Here is a 14,511-nt window from a genome sequence, read left to right as displayed (position 1 = left end):
CCCCACACACACTGCATGGAGCAGATCCACCCATCCCCACACACACTGCATGGAGCAGATCCACCCATCCCCACACACACTGCATGGAGCAGATCCACCCATTCCCCCCCACACACACTGCATGGAGCAGATCCACCCATTCCCCCCCACACACACTGCATGGAGCAGATCCACCCCCCCTGCATGGCGCAGATGCCCTCCTTTTCCCTCCCTTCCACAAACACAACCCATCCCACAGCACGCAGGCACGCACACACACGGTGTAGGGTGCTGATCCCCACCCGTTCTTTCCACTCGTGGCAGATCCCCACACACATGCGCTGTCTGGAGCAGATGCTCTCCCCGTCCCCACAGAGTTATGCCATGGACTGCAAAGGCAGAAGAAGGGAGCAGTTCAAGTCACAGATACTGTTACAGCCTTACAGAGAGATCTTTTCTGTATTTTTCCTATTTAACTGTTACCTTCTCTCAAGCATGAAAGTTGAAACTGTGGAGAACAATTGAGGAGTGCGTTCCCATTGCCCTGGGAACCCTTTTCCCTGCATAGGACATAACCTGGACTTTGGGAACTGCTGCCATACCTGCTACATCCATTCACAAATGCTCACTGTCAATCTCATAACAAATTGATAGTCCTTACAGTCACCAGAGCGTCTCCCGGGTTTATTTTTATTTCTCACAGCTTCTACTTAGGGTTGGCTAAATATGACCGGGTTACCTGCACACCTAGTTACTTGAAGCAAGTAATGAGTATCTCTGTTGGATGCACAGAAGTCTATATCGTAAGGGAGCCTGCTGCAGCTCTGGTCAGGGACCTCATTCCTCTGATTTCTAAATATAAAAAAGGAAGATAATGTAGAGGTTATTGGAGCAATTGAATTATTTGTGGGGTTGCTTCAGATCTGTGGCTATTGCAAATGTTCTGCCATATTACTGGCAAAGAACCAGTATCTCCCAATTCTGCTGAAAGACCTGGATTCTTAGAGTCGATCGTATCTGGTCTGTCTCTTGGGAAGCACCAAAAGGACTTTCAAAACCCACTGGTTTTGAGTAAGTGCCAATTTCTGGCCTTCTTTTATGAAGACAGTCCAGTGCAAGAGTGGGAGGAATACAGCTGTGGCTGCCAGGTGTTTGGGCAGAGATCTTTGTGGTATTTGCTCCATAGGAATGGTCCTTCTCTGCAGCCCTCCAACTCACCTGTCCTCCAATGTCACGGCTTTTGGCTCGCAACTTGTTAACCTGACATTCAGCAGTATCAGCTCGTTCTTCAGCCTCTTCCAGCTCGTGCTGGGTCTTGCGGCATCGTGAGAGATTAGTGTTTGCCTGTTCTTCCTGAAAGTCATGCAGTGCCACCAGTGACATGGACACAAACTGACATTGCCCTGTTACCGTTAACCAAACACCCTATGGCTGCGCCACAGTAACATCACCTACGAGTTAGCCTCACAGCTACATCCCTGCATTGCCAGCACTCTGTGCATTTCTGTCTAGTACTGTCAACAACACGAGCACTCAGCTGGGGACAGAACAATTAGTCCTGCTCAGTTCCAGCTGGGAAAATTAGGTAGTGTGGCTCCAAAAGTGCAACAACTCCAGGATAATTACAGCTGTGCTTGCCCTGTTGTGAGCCATAAGTCTTTACGAGGTAAGGAGTATTCAAAGGCAGTGGCCATAGCTGCCCTATCAAACTGAGTATTCAATTATTTTAATGAACTTGGGAGCCCAGACCTTTTGGAAATCTCCACCCAGGGCCCACAAAGACTTAAAGAGTCCTGCAGTCACAGCTTCCTCAGCCTGTTTCTTGTATGCTTTCACTTTTAACTGCAGCTTGTCCACCAGGTCCTGGAGCCGGAGAATATTTTTCTTATCCTCTTCAGACTGTGGGAAGTGAAAATCAAGTCAGCCTCGGAAGATGGACCAAGGTGATGCACGTAAGAGGGCAGAGGATTTGAAATACCTGGTAAGTGAGCTCCTTCAGCCTTCGTTCATACTTGCGAGCACCTTTCAGTGACTCTATTCCTCGTTTCTGCTCAGCACCAAGCTCGTTTTCTAACTCATTAATCTGAAACACAGTATCATGGTGAAGACAGCAAGCTGCCAAAGAATGGCTGCTGATCCTGTGTAGGATCCTGGGAACCAGGGTTCTGCGGACTAAGGTTGCAGAGAAAGTGGCAGCGCAGGGCGGCTTCCTGCAGCTGCTTCTGGGGCTAGACTAGCTAAAAACTGCTCACCATGCTATATTAGTATTGACATAGTGTGTGAATCCATAGTTATTTATAGAAGGAACTTAGCTGTGCATACCTGGGGCATTTATAGTCAAAACTAGGCTTAAATCTGACAGAGAAGAGGAAATTGAAACAGGGAAGGGAGGGTTCTGTCAATGTTCACCAGGTAAATGGGGAAAATCTGTTGCATTTGTAATCTTCGAGTCCAGCTCATCCTCATGAATAGTCCTTAACAACCTCCCAAAGCTCCATGCCTCTTCTGCAGTCTACGTAAGTCAAACCTGGACACCAATGTTTTTACTTCTGTGTGGATATTTCCTTTCAAAGCCAAGAGCACCTAATTCCCAGTCAGTTGTTCTGTATTTTGGAACAGTAAGTGGGTCAGGCAAATGGTCCCTCCTCTGGGAGCGGCAGCAGCATATACTATTTAGGGACAGCATGGAAACCTGGCTGCTGTCTACTACCCTCACACTTGTCCAGCTTCCACAGTCATTAGATTAGAGGTGTAAGGTGGCATATCTGTGCCTGTTCCCTTAAGTTTGTCTATAAACCTGCTGATTTCTAATCCCTTTTTGAACCTTCTACCAGCTGCCTCTACAGCCTCCCATGGCAGCAGGTTCCAGAATTTCACTGCCCACTCTGTAAAATACTTCCTTTTATTTCTTTTAAACTGATCTCCAGGTGAAGATGTCCTGATCTGCATCGTGTATCCTTACTTCTCATATTGTGCATTTTGATGAATAACCATTCAGAATACATCTTGGTCACTGCTGTCATGATTCTGTAAACTGATCACATCCCCCTCAGCCATCTCCTCTCCAAAAGGAAGAGTCCTAGCCTTGTTTGTCTCTCCTCATAAGGCTCCACCCGCTCAGCTGCCATTCCCTGGATGCTTCTCTAACTGTCAGGTCCTTCTTGAGTTGTAGAGACCAGAACTGCACATGGTATATTTAATACAGTGGCAAGTGATGGCCTCTGTCTTGTTCTCAGTGCCTTTCCTAATGAAGCCCAAAATTTTTTCTCTTTTGGGTTTTTGCTTCTACTGCACATTGAACAAACAGTTTCTGAGGCCTGCCATGGATGAGACTGAGATCTCCTGGCTGAGCTGTAATTGCCAGTTCCGAGTTTGTCCCCAAGCAAGTATGTTTTAAATTATTTTTCCCTGGGTAAGTTACCATATATGTTTACCCTGATGTTCATCTGCCACCATTTTTGCCCACTCAGTTTTTATGAAGTCATTCTCAAGTTCTTCACCCACAGTGCAACGTTCAACTACTCAGTGTAACTCTCATCAAACCTGCTGGAGATACCTGGGGTTGTCCCTGTTGTAACTTTCCCAAGAGGTTCCAGCAACTAAGGGCCCACTCAGGAACTTGACCTTAGACTAATCTAGTCTTCACCATACCCTTGCTTCTAATTTCTGGAGTTCCTTCTTTCCACCCTTCAGTGCCAACTGCTCGGCTTCATCCAGATGGTGCTGCAGGTCCTTCACCGTCTGTTCCAGACTCTTCTTCATCCTCTCCAGGTGGGCGCTGGTGTCCTGCTCCTTCTTCAGCTCTTCTGCCATCATGGCTGCCTGTTTGTAGTGCACAGTTATGTTACGAATATGCCTCCCCATCCCTGGCAGTTCTATGCTCTCCCTGGGAGCAATGCCCAGCTTCACATTGGTGTCTGGCTCTCCACATTCTCAGTCAGTGCTCACGGCTGTGCTAAGGGTCTGTCATATAAAGAAGACCACTGTTTCTCAGTATCTGTATTTCTAAAACTACTGTGCCTTGGAGAACGGGCAGGGTTGATGACAAGAAAAAAATAATTAAGGCACGTAAATGACTCAGTACCAAAGTTTCCTTTTTTAAGAGTCAGTGGAAATTAGGGGCATCTTGAAGTATCACCAGCTAGCACTCTGCATCTCTGGGCTCCCAAATGATTTTGAGTATCTGGCCATTTGGTGCCTAAATTTGCCAAAAAGTCAGACTCCTAAGCAGTTTTTGCCAATGAAATGACCCCAAGTATCTCGAACGACAATGAAAAGCTTGTGCCTGCTGAGATCTTCAGAACCCGGGATGGATAGCTGTCACCAATGTGACAGGGCAGAGGGCAGAGGGGAACCTGCAGCACTGCTGCTGGCGGGCAACCAGAACTAGACACAGCACTTCAGGCCCAGGCGCACCATGACTTGAAGCAATAGTGTAACCATTTTCTGTTTCATTTTCATATATCTTTCCTAGATAGTCCTAAGATTTGTTTCTTCTGATGCTGTGGAACTGTAGCCTTGTTTAAATTAAACATATCTATTCTCTCTTTTTATTTCTTACATGTCTAGAATTTGTATAGAAGCATGTATGATTTTAGTCTTAATTTCTGCTTTTCTGTGCTGTGTCTAAACAGGACTTGGTTCAGACTACTCTTTTCCTATTACAATTTTGCTACCATCTGTTCTATCCTGTCTATTACATTTATCCTGGAAGCAAAAGTGAATGTGGGTATGGAGAAGGGAAGACAGGATGCCTCTTCGATACAGACTGCTAGCAGAACATGAGTAGAGGACCTAGACTGAAGGGGTCTTCCATGGCAAGCAGTAGGGCAGAGGCTGTGTGAGGCCCATGTGGGAGGGACTGCGTGTCACCAATATTTTCTGTTCCGATGTTGAAGAATTGGTTCTCCTCCACCTGATTGCTGCTTTTCTAAAATGTAAAAATGACTGCAGTAGTATAAAATGGAAGAGAGGCAAGCAAGAGGACTCACATCTGTGATAGCTTTCTTTGCTTTCTCCTCTGCATTTCTGGCTTCCTGAATGCTGTCTTCGACTTCATTCTGTAAATGAGTAATGTCCACTTCCAGTCTCTTCTTGGTGTTGAGGAGGCTTGTGTTCTGTTGGGACAGTCCAAAGACGGGTCATTCCCACACCATTTCATGCCACTCATACATACCTATTGTAAAGGAGATACTAAATACCTGTGAGTGGAGAAGCTGTACTCGCTCACTGGCATCAGTCAGCTCCTGCTCAGAAACTTTCCGGGCTCGCTCTGTCTGCTCCATAGCAGCTCGCATCTCCTCCATTTCTGTTGTCATCAGATTGTTCCTACGCCCTACCATAGCAAGCTGCTCCTTCAGGTCATCATTCTCTCTCAAAGCATCATCCAAATGGAGCTGGGAATCCTTTGAAGGTGAAAGCACCGTGAGACTCAGAGGCAAGCAGAGTGAGTGGCAAAGACCTGTAGGACAGTAGCCCTTGTGGTCCCTACCTTGAGTTGCGCTTGCATAGCTTTGAGGTGCTTCTGTGTCTCTGCTACCTGACAGTTGGCATGGCTCAGCTGTATTTCCATGTCATTCAGATCTCCCTCCATCTTCTTTTTCAGCCTCAAAGCATCATTTCTGCTTCTGATCTCAGCATCCAGCGTGGTCTGCATAGACTCTAATACCCTCTGGTGATTCCTCTTCAGCTGTTGAATTTCCTCATCTTTTTCCGCACTCCTTCTATCAACCTCTGACTTCACCTGGTTCAGCTCCAGCTGAACACGTAAGATTTTTCCCTCTTCATGTTCCAAAGAGCCCTGGCAGGGTTGAAATGATATCATTCGTCTCTGTAGTGTCCATTACTGGGAAATGCCTGTGCAGAATTTTGACACTTTGCAGCCAGTAACACAGATATATTTGCCTTACTGTGGACCTTTAGAAAAGGCCTAACGCTGAAAAAGCTGACTGCTATTTCCATACACAAGAGTCATTATACCTCAGCTGGATATTAATCAGTAATTTAGGAATAAGACTCCGTAGGAAAATGCCTCCAATACCACAAGGTCTGGGCACTGAGGGCTATGTTGACACTGCAGAGATAATAAAACATGTGAAAACATAAAACAGGACAGCTAAGCCTCATGCTCAGAAGAAGCTTGCCTTATCTTGCATCTCCATGCTGAATTCTGCTTAGGGGCTCTGCACTTAGTCCCACCCCAGCGACTGTGTGAGCATGTTCCCCTTCCATACAGCCTTTTCCCTCTGATACTCATATCATCTAGCTTCAGATGTCTAGGCGTTAAAAGCCTGAGGCTGGGTCTTTAGAACCAGTGGACAGAAATAAGCACATCCAGAGAATGAAACAGTTGATGTAGCCTCGGCATCCCTTTTAAGAACAGACCCTCCAGAGATGCCTATTTCTCCTTTTTGATTCTAGAATGAGCCTATGGTGACTAATTCAGGATTAGGCTGATGACATTTAGATGCATGAATTAGAGCAGATGGATTTGCATGGCCACTATAACTCTTGCTCCTACTGCCTGCCCATCTAGTGAGATCTAAAGATTAGAGATGTGTCCATTTTTGTGGGTTTTTTTACTTCTTTTTCTACCTAAGGGGAGTTACAGAGAAAATAAGGTGAGGCTCTTCTTGGTGTTGGACAGCAAAAAGACAAAAGACAACAGTCACAAGTTGATACAAGGGAAATCCTGACTGCATATAAGGATAAAAATGTTTTCCCATGAGAATGATGCCACACTGGAAAAGGTTGTCCAGCAATACTATGAATTCTCCATCCTTGGAAATTGTAAAGACCAATTAGACAAGGCTTTGAGCAACCTAATGTAACTTTGAAGTTAGCCCTGCTTTGAGCAGGAGGTTGGACTAAAGACCTCCAGAGATCCTTTCCAACCTAAGTTAATTCTGTGTTTCTGTGTTTGAGCTATGCCCTAGGTATACCATGGGCAGCTCCATGAAATGCTCTCAAAGACATTTTGTGGAGAATCAGATATGGTCATACAGAATTAAAAAAGCTTTTCCAAGAGGCAGTCAGGGCAGATAGGGAACAAAAGGCAGAACCCAGACAAGAGGGTACTGCAGGAGCTGCAATCTGGCATGGAATGGGAAAAAAGTAAGATTTAAAGTTATGAAGAGCTGAGGGATAGCCAAAGACAGTACGGAAGACTGAGAAATCATGGAATTGTGGGACCTGGTATGCAGCCTGTGTCAGCAAAACACGTCAGTGTACCAGTGGCACCTCCAAGATTCAGCTTATCCCCAGCAACCTCTCCATGTTCATCAGAACTGATGTCCTGTGAACTGACTCTTCTTTGAATGTCTTACTGACTCCCATTCATTGAAAGTGGAGGAACTGAAGAAATATAATCTTAATTCTCTTCAGCATTCAGCTTTCTTTGAACAGGAGGTGACATCGAGAAGACTTTTAAGTATGGATTAGACCTGCTCTGAAAACACCCTTGATTAATTTGACTAGAAAACAAAAATTGTCAGAGTTTTGAAATACAAATGACCTTTTTTCAGACTTTCACAGAAGCAAATTCGAACAGGTGGTGCAAAATGAGCTTAATTTTAGTCTGGGACTGAGTTTTTTTGTGCATGATAGCACAGCAAGGAATGCCACGTTGGTATGGGAGAGGAGCAGTCCTTATGCTATTTGGTCTGCTTGTGCTCTCATACTGCACCTTTGTGACAGTATCAGGATAAACAGGAATATAAAATCTCCATTCATGATCTCTCTAAAAACAAGCCCCCTTATTCAGGACACTTGCCTCTGCTTCTTCTAATGCTGCTTGAAGGTCACACTTTTCTTGCTCAGTTTGTTTCTTTGCTTTCTCCAGTCCATGATTAGCTTTTCCAGATTCAGCAATCTGTTCAGTCAGATCAGAAATTTCCTCTGCAACACAGAAAACACACACTCAACTCATCTTAGATAATGTTGTCAATGGCATCTGCAATTGCTGCTTGGCAATGGGAGTGACGGAACAGATAATGATGTAATGTGATGCAGCAGTGAGGAGAAATAATAGGTCTTGTCTCGTGTGCAATCTTTATTTCTGATTACCTGCTATTTCCAGTTCAGTGTGCAATTTGAAAATGAGAGGGACCAACTGGAGTGAGCTCAGAGAATAATGTCAACTTCCTCTGGATAGTGAAATTACATCTCCAGAGACAGTCCTGTTTGATTGCTCTCTTTATCCTCAGATACTCCCCAGGGATCAATCAGCTCACAAAAAGGAACTGAGTTGTGTTTCCTTTATACAGTTAGTTTGCTTACTAAATGCCAATCCGTTGTGCCACAGCTGCATGGTCCTCCAATAATCAGGAGATAGACAACAGCCCTGCAGATTTTTTCTAATGGCAGTGACTGAAATAATCTGAAAAAAATGAGTATCTGGTTTCATCATCATTTCTGTCCATTCAATTAATTTGGTCCCTATCCATGAATGGGATTATAATGCTGTGAAGGAGGGGGAATACCATGAGGAGGTAAGATGCTGTAATAAGCTGTAGGCATGTGCTTACAGATGACTTTGTGATCAGCTGAACAGGAAAGAAAGTCACCTAAGCTGAGCTTTGTGGGAAAATCATAAAGAATGAAACCCTGGGAAGAGGCAGAGCTCTGGTAGCCCAGAAACACGGAAGCATCTTAGGACTCATGGTGGATCTCGGCTGATAGAGATCTGAACTTACGCTGGAGGTTCTTGTTCTCCCGTCTGACAGTCTCAGCCTGGTCAAGCATTTCTTCATAGGCATTCTTCATCTGGAAGATCTCAGTGCTAAGAGAGCGAGACTCCTTCCGGGCAGCTTCCAGGTCAGCCTGACTCTCCTGGTACTTCTGCTTCCATTCAGCCAGCACCTGGAGTGACAGGAGCATAAGAAAGACCCATTCTGCAACACTGCTGTCTCTGCACGTTTACAGGACAAGAACCCAAGAGGCATGGCCTGTCTTACAGTCTTTTGCTTTGGACTGTTCTCTGCCTGTGACAATCAATTCACTGTGATACATACTCTGTCTGTTTTGGTGGAAACTACTTAAATTATCCTCTTCAGCCAGCACCAGTGCATACCCCAAGCTCTCAGGCAGGAGTTTGCTTTGACACCAGCCTGGACACAATGTGGTTAGTCTGAATGAGGCTGTGTGAGCCTTTTTATTACTGCAGGAGTCAGTGGTCTTGCACCCAGCCCACAAGGAAAGATCACGTTGTACCGATTGTCTCCTGAGTTTGATACCACAGCCCTGTGGGGCATCTTTTTTAGCACATTCACCTAATTCACTCACACAAGGCCAGGCCAAGGCGCAGGGCTGTGCAACTTCACTTGGTCAAACAGTGTTGATTCTTTTAAATGTTATTAAAGGCAGTGAAGGCTGGAACTGTGTAAAGGAGTCTGAGGCTCTGCCTAACCCAAATACAAGGCTGGCAGGCTTAGCACCAGGTGAAAGTCAGGGCTTGCTAGCTTGCATGCGAATACTTGCTCAGTCTGCTTGATCAACAACTAGATATGGATCCTCCCAATCTCCCTTGTGAAGACTTCATGCTTTTTAAAACTATCAGAAAGCTACTTTATTGTTTGCTGTGGTCATCTGGGGTTACTCACGCTGTGACATTATCATTACTATATGTCCTGCTCTGTGCTCCTTACCATAGCTTTGCTTTGGATAAAATGTAATTTATCTTACTGTGAGTGCAGAACTTTCATAATTTCAGAATTTGGCCTGGCCTATCAAATGTCTAACAATGTTCAGATCTGGCAGGCTCTTTAAGTGAACCTTGTCAAAATTCCTCTGCTTTTTATCAAATGCTGCACAGGCTGTGTTCGACCTCTCCACGTCAATCATGAGGTCATCCACTTCCCCCTGCAGCCTCTGCTTTGTCTTCTCCAGTGAAGCACACTTTGAGTTGACAGCCTCAATCTGCTCCTCTGACTCCTGCAGGCGCTGAGCAAGCTTCTTTCTGCAGGATGAGAAAATCGGCGCTGAGAGAAGGAAAATTCTGACGTTCTCAGAAAATGGACAGGAAGGGAGTTTGGCATGGGGGAGAGGGGCAGAGAAAGCAACAGAAAGCTGTGACGGTGTGAACAGAGAGCATTGGTAGGAGCCTGGGATGACACAGCACGCTGGAGTGGTGCATAAGCTGGGAGAATACTTACCCAAGGGGTAGCCTATACCAATGTGGAGAGGAACCAGAAACACACTTTCAATATTGCCAGTGTAAAGAATGTGATTTTTCAACTACTATGATTAACTCCATAGTTAATGCACTGGAATTCGCCTTTCTGTAGACACTCCCAAGCCTCTACTCCTTCTCCTCCTTTAAACCTCCACTCCACTTTTCACTCCTAACACATTACAAAACACACTGCTCTGCATATTCCCAATACAAGCATATTCTGGTTTCCTCCAGTTCCTTCTCACATTCATACTTAAATATCCTCCTACTTGCTCCAGACCATCCCTCCACGTACTTGGCCCAGCTCCTCATAGCGTCCGTCTCATATTTGGTTCTCCACTGGGCCACTTCGCTGTTGGCCTTGGACAGGGCGCGCTGCAGCTCCCCCTTGGCTTCCTGCTCCTCCTCATATTGTTCCCGGAGCAAGTCACAGTCGTGGCGAGCAGACTGCAAGGCGTGGGCCAGCGCATTCTTGGCCTGGGTAGTTAAAATTATACAAATTGTCAAAACATTAACAATTTGTGACTGGATTTTTTTACTGTATTTTGATAAAAACTCCACATCTCACTGCCCATGTGCAACAGTTGCTAGAGTAACAGAAGGAGCAAAGTGAGTAACATTAGGAACTCTGTGTGTTCAGACCTGATGTTGTTAAACAAGATCAGGCGCTTGTCCATCTTGTCTGGGATACTGCCTCTCAAACACATCTGCAGCAAGTGCTTCAGGCAAAGACACCAGAAATCCAGCAACAGACAAGGTGGGAGTTATGTCTCAGGAAGTTTCCCTGTAAGCTTTTCAGGTAGAGTTTGGTGTTTATCTGAAAGTGGAAGAAACTTTGAACTGTCTTGTCATATCTAACCCTGGGTATGCCTGCACTCCTGCTCTCTTTCCTTTTTTTGGCTGCTGCTGTTTTCTTTGCCTCAGGGATTTCCTGTAGCAGAAAGGTATGCACACTGAGCTATTTTCATTCACTTCTCTCATGTTTTTGAACTTCAGAAAGCATGATGAGAAGGAATTAAACTGTCTTCCTTATTTCATTTCTAATGTCTCTTCTCTGTGTTATACTCCAAGGCAAAGTTCAAAAGTTTCACTGTTCTGATGTCTCCACCTTTCTCTGAGGAGAAATGTCATTTATTGTTTTAGCTCATTGATTTATTTTACAATTTGTTGGTCCAAATTAAAACCAATCACCTTATTTTCTTCCTCTAGTTGCCTCTTCAGCTCTTCAGTCTGCTGAGTGAAAGCATGTTTGCCTCGAGTCAACTGAGAAATCAAGGACTCCTTCTCCTCCAATTGCCGAGTAAGTTCACCTAATGAGAAAATGTTTATTTTTTTTAGACAGAGATATGAGACATAAAACATACAAATGAGAAGAGCTAGCCATATGGAAAGTGATTACAAGATATAATGTGGTAAAATGAAGGGAGAGTAGCAATTTCATTCCCACCAGTAGGAAAAAGCTATCAAAGAGAGATGTTGTGCTGGCATCAAAGGAAAGGGGATGAACTGACCACAAAATCACACATTCATTTTGATTTACAGTGCTTCTTTTGTTTTGGTTTTATGTTTCCCTGGGTTGAGTTTCTATGACTGCCACCAGAAAGAAATTCTACAGTCTGAGTTTTGTTCAGATCACCCAGTGATGAATATGTTACAAAATACACAGGCATTCAGGCAGCATATTTAAGTACTTGGCACAGGACTATTACATTTCATCTAGGGACACACCATTCTCAGTCTGTAGACGTGTTTTCTGCGTGTTCAGATCATTAGTTAGTCGCATATGTTCATCATCTTTGGTTCTGACTTCACTGAACTGGTCTTCAAGAGCTCGGCACATCTTTTCCAGATTGCTCTGTTAAGAGATAGAAAGCATATCCTTCAGCTCATCTAATTGTTCAGAAGAACAATGGTAGTGATGAGAAATGTTTCTTCCTGTGCAGCAACCTTGGCTTTGGAGACAGACTCCATGTTACTGGCCAAGTCGTCAATCTCCATCTTCAGCTCGCTCTTCTCCTTCTCCAGCTTCTGCTTCACTCGTTGCAGGTTGTCGATCTGCTCCCCAAGCTCAGCTGTGCTGTCCGCGTGCTTCTTCCGCAGGGCGGCAGCCGTGGCTTCGTGCTGCAGCGTGGCCTCTTCGAGGTCACGACGCATCTTCTGAAATTCTGCCTCACGCTTCTTGTTCATCTCAATCTGAGCTGCGGTAGCCCCTCCTGCTTCCTCCAGGCGCTCACTGATCTCCTCTAGCTCCCTGGAGAGGTCAACTCACTGCTTTTCAGTCTTTGCACGGATTGCACGTTCAGCCTCAATTTCTTCCTCCAGTTCCTCTATTCGAGCCTGTGAAAGTTAATTGGTTAAATGAGGACTTCTGAATAGACAGATTTGAAATTATCATTAAGGAATAAAGAGCAAACATTCACACCCATTTATATCAGCATAGAGAGTGAAGCACCATTAGAAATTTCATTGAATTGTGTGCAATGCAATATTCAGATTTGGAACAACAGTGAATGTAAAATCTGATATTTCATTTTATGTTATTGCTTAGAATGGATTTATTATATTATGAAGGACCTAGTATTGCACTTCTCTGAAGAAATAGGGGATGTGTCACTGGAAAATGTAAAGGAATGCCAGTTTCTTAGAGATTTCCCAAAGGCCAGGCCAAAACAAAGCAGTGTCCTCTCTCCATCAGCAGACAAGATGGAAAGAACCTTGAAATGAGCAAGCATGGGATAATAGCACTGAAGAGAACTGTCTTCCTGGCTCTGCATTTAGAAGGTGATCTCTGTCCTGATCATGACAGATTATGTCACATTCTGTTGTTTTCTTACAAAAGTAATTCTCAGTGGCTTCACTACTGTTATAACTCAGTATCTGATCCATTTTCAAAGCCTGCCACAAGCTTCACTTCAGAAATTTCTTACATAGTTATGTATGATTAGAGGCCAGAGCTTCTGTAAAAGTGCCCTGAGATGGGAACAGCACCCAAAGTCCATGTTAATTGTTTTATTCATGGGTAGGAAAATATTTTTGTAGAACAGTCTAAGAATAAATATCAATTAATTCTAAGGAACTTGTGCTCAGCTACTAAAAATATAAATAACTCTTAGACTTTACCTGAAGCTCCTTAATTTTCTTTTGCAGCTGAGAACTTTGAGCCTGCTCATCTTCAATTTTACTTTGCAGCTGGCTAATTTCAAAATCTTTTCTGTTAAAGAACAAGAATGCAAATTCAGTATGGTTAAGATAAAATCTGAATTTTAGAATTCAGAGCATAAAAAGTCAGTGCAATACTTTTTTAGCCTGTCATCCATCTGTTGCTTATCATTTTCCAGATCCATGATGGAATCTTGAGACATTTTCAGATCTCCCTCCAGTTTTCTCTTTGCTCTCTCAAGGTCCATTCGCAGTTTCTTCTCTTGTTCCAGAGATCCTTCAAGCTAAAACACATAAGACATACTTCAAAACACATAAATTATACTTTGAAAGTAACTATTCTCTATTTAAAAATCTAACTAGAGTTGGAAATGGATGAATAAAGAAAACAATCAGATCCTGTATATACTTCTCATCTCCACCTGTGCTACACTCTCGCTGCAAGATCAGAGCTGCTATTATGCTTTGGTTTCAGATATTAAGCTGTCCGCAACTTGGCTGTGCACAGTTGAAATGCAAGTTTTTGAAAAATACAGAAATTAAAATTTTCCAGTGGCTGCAGTTCCTAGCATATAGACTGCTAAATATTGATAAATTCCCAGTTTTCGTAACTTCCTGGAGTATATCTACACTGCACAATAAGAGACCACAAATAACTGTGCAGCAAACTTCAAACTGCCACAGATATACTGCTCCAGCTAATTGGTTAAAATGGGGAACAAAAGTCTACAATGCTGAAATACCCAGTGATGAACATAGTTTCAATAGGCAGGGAAAGATGAAAGATGTACTGGATTCCACAATACCCTGTCAACTGGCAATGATTTATTAGCTGAAATTATTTGAGCTGGCTTGGCTGCTTTAGGTGTTGCTTATACTCCCAACTACAGATTTCTAGTCTCTTCTAATTCGTCAGAGCGTCCCCTGACACAAGCCAAAACCTTTTTCTTACACCATCTACTTGCTGCTCCAGTTTGGTCTTGGTTTTGGTGAGTGTGCTGACTTTGTCTTCCTCAACTTGCAAGTCATCCAGTGTCTGCTGGTGGGCTTCCTGGAGGGCCTTTTTCTCCTTAGTGAGTTTAGAAATATTTTCATCCAGAGCTGCCATCTCTTCAGTAAGATTCTTAACCTGTGAGACAGCCAGCATCCATACTATGAGGGGGTGCCTTGAGAAATGACAGACTGAGAACACAGTGAGTGCA

At 44.0% G+C, this 14,511-nt stretch overlaps 1 pseudogene; it reads right to left on the bottom strand.

Annotated features, from left to right (window-relative positions):
• LOC103902888 overlaps nucleotides 1-14,511 on the bottom strand; it is a 39,680-nt pseudogene that overhangs the window by 4,155 nt on the left and 21,014 nt on the right.

Source organism: Aptenodytes forsteri, unplaced genomic scaffold (assembly GCF_000699145.1).
Source record: "Aptenodytes forsteri isolate BGI_AS27 unplaced genomic scaffold, ASM69914v1 Scaffold311, whole genome shotgun sequence".
Taxonomy (NCBI): Eukaryota; Metazoa; Chordata; class Aves; order Sphenisciformes; family Spheniscidae; genus Aptenodytes; species Aptenodytes forsteri.
Note: the sequence above shows the minus strand (reverse complement) of the source record. Positions and strands in the feature narration are given on the sequence as shown.